Source organism: Eptatretus burgeri, chromosome 5 (genome assembly GCF_056783735.1).
Source record: "Eptatretus burgeri isolate ZD-2024b chromosome 5, Ebu_testis_v1, whole genome shotgun sequence".
NCBI lineage: Eukaryota > Metazoa > Chordata > Myxini > Myxiniformes > Myxinidae > Eptatretus > Eptatretus burgeri.
The window spans coordinates 121,491,404-121,501,228 of record NC_140965.1 but is presented as its reverse complement, the minus strand read 5'-3'; the positions used below and the strand labels follow the sequence as shown (position 1 = coordinate 121,501,228).

Here is a 9,825-nt window from a genome sequence, read left to right as displayed (position 1 = left end):
GCAAACAAAATGGACACCGATGAGGACGCTGAAAGCTGGCGAGCTGTATTACTGACCGTATGCGGCGCCCCGACGTACAGCCTCATCAAAGATCTTCTTGCCCCAGTCAAACCTTCTGACAAGTCGTATGAAGAGTTCATCAATCTCGTGAAAAGACATGATCACCCTAAACTGGGTAAGATTGTCTCGAGATATAGATTTTATACTCACTATCGTCAAGATGGTCAGTCAGCATCTGAGTTTGTGGCTGATTTACGCAGACTTACCGAACATTCTGAGTTTACAGATAAACTCGAAGAGACGTTTCGTGATTTCTTTATAATAGGCATCAATGACGACTCAATTCTGCGGAAACTCCTTCCTGAATCCGACCCAAATTTGGCTAAAGTCATGAAAATAGCCACAGAGTGTATGCCAACTGCCGAGAGCCTGCGTGTGATCTCTTACAACTCAAAAGTAATCCAGCGGGACCCATCGGTTAACAAGGTAACCTTTGACTACAAGCAAAATTGTTTGAGCAAGCCACCATATTCACCTCCACCACCTGACATTTCTGAATCTATCCAGAAGGTTGGGGTAACTTGTTGACTTTGTGGTGATAATCATCAAGTTTTCCAATGTTGGTGCAGGAATTATACCTGTGACAACTGTGTTAAGCGGTGACACTTGAAGTGTCGTTGTTCTCGATCCAAGTCGAAGAACTCATCTCCTGCTTATCACATCAGCTGTAGTTGGTGCTGGCGGTACTGTGATTTCTTTGATATGTGACAATTGCAATACCAACCGCAGTGTTGTTTCAAAACTTGGAGGACCAGGAAGTTTGCTGTCAATTCAAGAGCAATCTATGTTCTTAGTGCACAACTACGTGCACATCTTCAAAAATGTTCGCAACAACTGGATTGCTGTTGATGGCAAGACACTCTCATTTGTCGTAGATGGTAATGAGTACAAAGCTTACTGGAGTGATATTCAGAAGGTTTAAGAGATCGACCGGGCTACTCCTATTCGCTTAACCAAGCTAATGCACACCGCTGTTTTCCCCAAGCCCCTTCAATGCCAGAGCGTACCATTGGTATGCCAAGTGTTCAATGACAAGACTGTCGCTGCTTTAAAGACCTTCAAGGATTCACTGGGCATCAGTGAAGGCACAATCATCCTTATCCAGATAATGAGTGAGTGGTTCAAGATGATGAACGTGAAAGACCGTTTCTCAGCTATCCATCTGCGCAACAAATCCAGACAGCCTTGGACAGCAGACTGTACAAGTTTCACGAGGCTGGAGCAGGCCTGCCAAATTATATCTACCTGCGCATGGCAAGGAGGTGGTGGTCGGAAGCTGAAGCCTTCACTGTGTCCACACGTAATAATGTGGATGCTGCCAAATTGCTTCTGGCAGAGAAAGACTTTGACTACGTTCTTCCTGCTATATTTGCAGATGAAGCCTTGGAAAAGTTTTTCGGCCAAGCCAGGCAAAGAAGCGGTGGAAACTTCTACATTGACGTAGTTGACATTATGGCTGCAGCTAAAATTGTAAATTTGCAAACACTCATTAAGCATGACATGATGCCAGAATCTAGTTCTCGTGTGATTGATTACGACAAGAACTGTACAACTTCCATAAATCCAGATGATCGAAGTGAACTCATTGACGAGATTACTCCTCAAGACACTCAGGATCTCTTGGGGTCTGACGATGCCCTTAAGCATAAAGTAGTTTATTTGGCCGGACACCTTGTTCATAAATATGGCGAGAGCACTAGTATGGAGGAGATCATTGATGATGAAGATGGTAACGAGGTGTCATCTGAGTTTGTAGATAATTTGAATAGAGGTGGATTGAGTGTGCCGACTATGTCAACCGTCTTTTTTGTACATAATGCCTATAATTTGTATGACGACACTAAAATGCGTTGCCTATTTCATTTTGCTGAGCTGTTATCCTCTGTAGATGCACCTTTAACTAGTCGTAATGCTGCATGTTCTACTTTGGCTAACATTCTCTTGAAAGCTCATGTCCTAAATGTAAGTGACAAAGAAAAAGCTTTGGGATGCCTCAGGAGGCAAGAAAAGCTCTCCAACTAGTGATAGACAGACATAGTTGTAATAGGCATAGTGTTGTGACATGCATATAATGTTTACGTAATACGATATATGACAATAAATATCAAAGTTTGACAGCTCCACACACTTGCATCTTATTACAATCAGCCATCTCTTACCGTTTATGAGTTCGACACAAAAACGGGAAAAAAATACCAAAATTCAGTAATTTGACCTTGAAATATGACCTTTTGACTTTGAAGATGACCTCAGGTGGTGTTTAAAATGACACTATTGAACTCATCATCCTCCAAAACCCCTATATGGATCCCGAGGTCGTGTCACTAGCCCTTGTAGAAGTCATTTTAGCCCCGGACTCAAGTTAATCCTTCAGACTCAAGTTAAAAACCCCGAGCATGGGAGGTTCCAGTCCTTCTCTATAGGAGTCTATGATATATATATATATATATATATATATATATATATATATATATATATATATATATATATATATATATATATATATATATATATATATATATATATATATATATATATATATATATATATATATATATATATATATATATATATATATATATATATATATATATTAGCCTGGTGTTGGCGCAGTGGTTAGGGCAGCGGCTTGGGATCCAAGAGGTTCTGAGTTCAAGCCCCATTGGGCCACTGAATTAATACACCAGGGGGTTGACTCAGCCTGTCATCCTTCCGAGGTCGGCGAAATGAGTACCAGTGTACTGGGCCGGTGTATACCCCGGTTAAAATAGGTGTACCTTATCCCTGTGTCGTAAGAGGTGACCAGGGTTGCGTCAGGAAGGGCATCCGGCGTAAAACATGTGCCAAATCACTATGCGGATCATACGGATGATTCGCTGTGGCGACCCCTAACGGGAGCAGCCGAAAGAAGAAGAAGAAGATATATATATATATATATATATATATATATATATATATATATATATATATATATATATATATATATATATATATATATATATAGTCACGTCCGCAATCATGTAATGACGACCTTTCCACCAAGGTATGAAGATCTTGAGGATAAGCCAAATGTTAGAAGGAGGCAATGACTAAACAGCCAATCTGGTGACGCATGCGTGGGTATCTTCACCACAGACAGGTACAGACAACATAGCAGCATCAAAGATGTCATTGAAAGCCTGGATATTGGTGTAAGGCAGGAAGCTCGTAATCCTAGCGGCTCCGACTCCTCAGTCAGTATCGCGAGGGCCCCCGTAAGGATGTCCAGCATCTCCGCGAACGTGTGGAATCAAGTGCAAAAACAAGGTCAAAGATCCTAACATTCCAAAACAATGCTCAGCAGCTTGATCTTTCTGACATTCTCCTCAGAATCCAGTCCATACAAGCACTGAAAAGTGTTGGGGCCAATACACATCCCCAAAGAACTCCAGTAACAACTGGAAATAAGTCAGAGAAGGAAACACCACACAGCACTCTCAGTACCAGAGTGTAGTTCAGAAATCAGATTATTCCATTTTGGTGGCACCCGATGAAGACCAAGAATCCTCCAGAGGGCATCGCGATTCACTGAATCAAATGCTTTGTGGAGATCAACATGTCCTGAGAGCAGCTGCTGATGAAACACTCACCTGTCTCTGGTAAAGACCCGAAGAGCAAGGATACGGTCAATCATTGACCTCTTTCGTGTAAAGCCCAACTGCTCTATGCACTGGTGCTCAAGCAGATGGTGGTGAAGCATATCAAGAATTATCCAAGCAAAGACCTTGCCCGGCACTGAGAGCAGTGTCACCCCTCGGGATTTGTTGCAGTCCTGGCTGTCACACTTTCCTTTCCAGAGAAGGACAACAAGGCCCCTCTTCCATTCAGTTGCGATGTTGCCTGTGCTGCATGTTGAGCACCGAACTGCGTGCAATGACACGATTACAGCATTTTCACCAGCTTTGAGAATTTCAGCATGGATGCCACAGATCCCAGAATCGTTACCGCCTTTCAACTCATTGACCGAAGCTTGTTTCCACAAATGATGGTGGATCACAGTTGATTTGAGGGTCCGCAAAAGAGATAGACATAGTAACACCTCTGTTATCCAAACCAACAGCTGGTATAGCCACTAAAAGTAACGGGTAGAGCTGGCCTTCACTTCGGACTCCTCTGTCAAGAGCCTACCATCCTCCACTCCAACTGCAGTTCACCAAGAGATGTGATTGGAGGAACGCAATGCACAAATTCCTCTGTAAGCTGAACGCGAATCACTTGAACACAGGTGATGCTCAACCCCTTCACAGATGCCTCACACATATGCCTCCTCGTCCACCCTCAGCACATGCACAGATTTTGCCGAAGCTCACTGAAGAGTTCACCTCTGCTATTTAGCCTGGCCCTGTGGCTTTGGCCAATGGTATCCAGTGTCACTTGGGAGACAAGTTCTTCTTAACCTGATGGTGGGTTCCAAAACATCCACCGGCAACATCAGGGATGGCAGCGAAGACACTCAACAAATCTACAGGATTCCCCAAAACACCAAGATTCTCTCCCCCCCTCACCCCTCCCCCCCCAAATCTCCACTCAGCTTGTTCTCAAATCCCTCAGCTGTCCTCTCATCCTTGAGCTTGCAACATCCAGCCTTAGCTGGGATGGCACCATTCTCCTGCATTTGCGATTTGGGATTTGGGATTTGCGCTGCAACTTCAGGGTTTCAACAACAAGCTTGTCTTCAGTATTGAGGAACTGAGTGCTCTGGTAGATCCAGCAGTTCTGGAGCATCCTCCAGTGACCATCAATGAGCAATGGTTCAATCTCCTTTGCCACACCACGAGCATTGGAATACCAAGTCCAGCATTGAGACTGTTGGCGATGAAACCATAAACCAGCCACCCCAACTCCATGAATTCTTGCAAAGTAAAGGAACTTAGTGCTATTCTGGTTCACAGTTCCAGAACCATGGGGACCAACCAATGTCTCATAACCATCCCTATCAGTGCCAGTTGATGCATTGAAATCCAAGACTAGAAGTGTTTCCCGTCTGGGGTACTGATCAATCACAGACTCAAGCATGGCATAGAATGCATCCTTCACGGTGAGGTCACTCACCTCAGTCGGAGCATATTCAGACACCAGGGAAATGACACCCAAGGAATGACAAATCCTTTGTCTCATAATACGCTCGCTGACCAGTGTTGCCTCAGTTATCATGGGAGTCAACTTATTGGACACAGCTGCAGCAACTCCTTGGGCATGGTAACTATTAGAGTGACCAGACCAGTAGTACGTGTAACCACCTGCCATTATCTCGCCAGTATCCGGTCTCCGAACCTCAGAGTGTGCTGCAATACCTATGTTCAAATTCTGTACTTCAGATGATAGCAGACAGGTAACCATCCTCTCTTAAGGATATGACATTCCAGGCTCCTACGCAAAAGGACCGCCTTGGGTTAACCCAAGGAGACCGCTGTCTTGTGGAGGACCCCTCTACTCTCATAGCCAGAGTGTGGCTCTCAACGGAATCCTTGCACCTCCTCTCCCTGTCAAGGCTGGAGTATTTTGAACCCAGTATTTTTCCTAATTTTCATAAATGATCTTTCTGCCTCTCTGGAAAATCTTCTTTCTGTATTTGCTGATGACTCCACCCTCTGCTGTGACATCCCTCGTCCTTCAGATAGGAAGGCTGCAGCCTTTTCACTCTCTTCAGACCTTGAAAAAAAAATCACAAGCTGGTCAAACACTTGGAATATGTCTTTAAATCCTGACAAATCTCACCCTCTCACTATTTCTCTCGAAATAGACCATCTGGCAAACCCTCCAATCTATTTTCCTAACAATTCTCTTGAGGAAGTTCAGTCATTCAATCTCCTGGGTCTCTCTATCAACCATGATCTTTCTTGAGTAATCCTCTTTTCAAAGTTGGTTTCCAAAGCTAGTCATTGACTGGGCATCCTCCCTCATCCGAAGTCCTTCCTTGGCACACCTGAATTCCTATCCACCTACAAGGACTTCATCTACAGCTTGATGGAATGCTGCTCTCCCCTCTGGGCTGGCTCCCCTGCCTCACATCATATTCAGTTTGACGCCATGGAAACCAAGGTCTTTAACATTATTGATATCTGCCATGATGAAGCCGAGTTTATAGGCATATCACTTCACAATTGCAGACAGTTTGGTGGTCTCTTTGGCAGCTGCCTCCTTTCTGGTCTTGCAGCATCTGCTCTTTCCATGCCACAGGTTTCTGTGGGGCTTACATGGTCCACTATCAACCCACTTCTGGTAAAACTACTGTACCTACTGGAGAATCCAGGATCACTGCTCACCTCCACTCATTTTTTTAATACCTTGTCGAGGCTCATATGTGCGCAAATACACAATGCACAGCAAGGGGGGCAGGAGTGGGATGGATGAAACAGTGGGGAAGAGAAACATTCGGAGATCTGTGGAAGGGTGAGGGATGGGGCGGGGAACATGGGGTATACAAGATGGACACCACAGGGACTATCAGGAAGGAAAGCAGGGAATTTGAAGGAGGTGGGTTTGGGGTGGATTAACGGGGGTAGAAAAGATCGAGGATTTGAATGGGGGAAGATAAGAAGTGGTGGTGAACAGCTGTTTTGAAGGCCTGGAGGGAAGAATGGGATTGACCAGAGTGAGGGAGTTCATTCCAAAGGCGGGGAAAAAGAGGAATGAAAGAGTGAAGGTGAGCAGTAATTCGTGATTTTGGTAGTTTTACCAGAAAGGGTTTGTTGGCAGACCTTGAGCACCGTGCGGGAATATGGTGGTGAGAAATCACAGACAGAGCGCGTGGGGGGGGGGGAGACTGGAGAGGAGAATGGAGAAGACAGAAAGACCACTGACCTGCCTGCAGTGAGAGAGTGAGAGGTCCAAAGACTCAGCCTCTTCACGGGAGATACCAATGATCCCAAATGCCATGGTTTCCACAGCGTGAAGCCAAAAAAGGTGAGAGGCAGGAGCACCAGCCCAGGGGGGGGGGGGGGAGAGCAGTCCTCCATCAGGCTGTGGACAAAAGCTTTGTATGTGGTCAGGAGCTCAGGTAGGCTGAGGAAGGACTTTGCACGATGGAGGATTCCAAGTCTGCGACTGGCTTTGGAGGAGAGGTTGGAAATGTGGCTTTCCAAGGAAAGGTCATGGCAGATAGTGAGGTCCAGAAGCTTTCATGAAAGGACCTCCTCCAGAGAATTGTTGAGGAAGTAGATGGGGGGTTTTTTCCAAACAGTCCTTTCAGAGAGACATAGTGAGAGTGTGAGATTTGTCAGGATTGAAAGACTTGTCCCATGTGTTGGACCTTTTTGTGATTTTCAGTGAGCGAAGAAGCTGCTGCTAACTGTCTGAGGGATGACAGATGTTACGGCAGAGGGTGCAGTCATCAGCAAAGAGATAAATAGGCTTTTTCCAGAGAGTCGGAGAGATCGTTGATGAAATTCAGAAAAAGAACAGGGCCCAGAACGCTACCTTGAGGAACTCCAGCCTGCACAGGAAGAGGGGATGAAAGAACTACATTTTGGGCCACACGTTGACTGTGACAGGAGAGGAAGTCTGTGAGCCATGAGAGGAGATGGCCTTGAATACTGTAGGAAGAGAGTTTGGTGAGCAGGGCAGAGTGCCAGATCGTGTCAAAAGCACGCCATGTCCGATTTCATGTCAGACATTGAGGACCTCCATCCATTGTTGGGAGAGCAGAAGCAGTATATCCAGGGTAGAGTGACTTGGTCTGAAACCAAATTGATGATCAGAAATCAGGCCATTGGAGAAGAGGAAGGATTTGATGTCTGAAGTGATGATAGATTCCATCACCTTACTGATGATTGGGAGAAGGATGATTGGTCTGCAGTTGCAGGGATCTGTTTTTGCACCTTATTTGTGCAGAGTGGTAATGTTTACTGATTTCCAAGCATATGGCAGATGACCTTGAGCAAATGAGAGGGTGAATAAAACAGAGAGAGGGTGAGCAAGAGCAGAGGAGCAGGTTTTTAGGACATATGGGCTGATGCCATCTGGACCGGTTGCAGAATCTGATTCGAGGTTTGACAGCAAGCTCTCCACCTTGTCAGAAGAAAAGGACACAGAGTCCAGGGACAGTTGGGTGCGACTGGGTAAAGGCCCGGTCACACCTTGACGTTTTAGCCAACGTATGCCGATTTTTGAATTTTTTTTCTAAAACGCTGGCACACGTTGAATACGTTATGGGTAAGTTTTGATAACATTGAGAGCACGCTGAAAAACACTGCCATACGTCGTTGTACGCTGGATTTTAAACGTTGTACTTTTCGGTTGTCCTCAAATTTTTTCATGCTTGACATTTCACGACGTATGCCGGCGTATGACTCACACGTTCCGCTACGCTGGCCACAAGTTGTATGCACGGTCTGCGATCGTTGACAGACGTCAACACATGCTACTTGTAAGTTAATCATAAGTTGAGACACGCCGAGGTAATGTTTAGCGTACCCGAAACTTGTTTCTAACCTATGATTAACGTGTTGTTGGCACGTCACGCGATCGTTGCCACACATCGACAGACGTTACTTTTAAGTTACTCATAGGCTGAAAGACGTCGGTATAATGGATCGTCCTTGCGTCAGCGTCCACGGCCACGGCCAGGACACTTATTTGCAGCATTCTTCAAACTTTTCTTCGGCATGACGAGGATGTTCAGACTTCGATGTCTAGCTTGGCTATGATTCCAATTGTCCATCGGCAGCGTCTATTTAAAATAGTCGAGTTTGAGCGTTTTAACACGTTCAGAAGAAACGCTTCAAATTTCCAAACCCCAGCGTCAAAAAACAAAGGCGAGTCACAGCAATTTAAATCGTTCATTGTAAACAATGAAAATAGTTGAGTGGTACCGTTTAAAAGTCGTTGAGTGTAAAAAAAATCCAATTGTTGAGCGCAAGCGTCTACTTTCAATAGTGGAGATGCAGCCATTAAATCGTTGAGTTTATCATTTAAATCGTTAAATCGTTAAACGCAAGGACGATCCATCATAACCCACACCCTCCCCCTCACACTCACCTACTACTGGCAACATGAACAAACTACTACTAATACTAATACTAATACTGATACTGATACTGATACTGTTACTGCTGACATGGACATCGACTCAAAAAGGACTCGAAAACACTGTTGGGTTCCCCTTTTATGAGCAGCATTTTTATATACCAATTCCCAAAACCGCTGGGAACACGTCTTTATATGGCAGTTGTAACCTAGAAACACGTTAATTTATTTTTTTGTTGTTGACCGGAAGACGTCATTGGAATACGTCTACATACGTCGATGTGTGTTGGGACTACGTAAAGAATTGGTTCAAAGCATGTCAAACATAAGTTAGAAATAAGTTTCACGTAAAAAAGACATTACCGCGACGTGTTTCGACTTATGAGTAGCTTATAAGTAGCCTTTGTGGACGTGTGTAAGCGTCCGCATATCGTGTGTAAAACTTCTCCCCATCGCATGCGGAACGTTTGTCATACGCAGAGTACGTCGTAAAATTTTGAACATGTTTAAAATTTCTTGATGTACTCTACTTACTACGACGTATGATAGTGTACTTTAGCGTTGTACTCACGTATACCAAACTTACTCATACCGTATTTGACGTGCCCCAACGTTTTAGACACATTTTTCTTAGGTCGGCATACACTGGCAAGATCGCCAAGGTGTGACCGCAATGTTGACACTTCCATTTCTACGGCAGTTATGATTCGAATCGTTGTGCGTCAGCCTTTTAATAGGCTACGTCACGACATCGTCGGC

General features: G+C 44.7%; 1 pseudogene; it reads left to right on the top strand.

The window, feature by feature from the left end:
* The first annotated feature begins 881 nt into the window (after positions 1–881).
* On the top strand, positions 882–2,082 carry LOC147027254 (uncharacterized; annotated as a pseudogene).
* Positions 2,083–9,825: the final 7,743 nt, after the last annotated feature.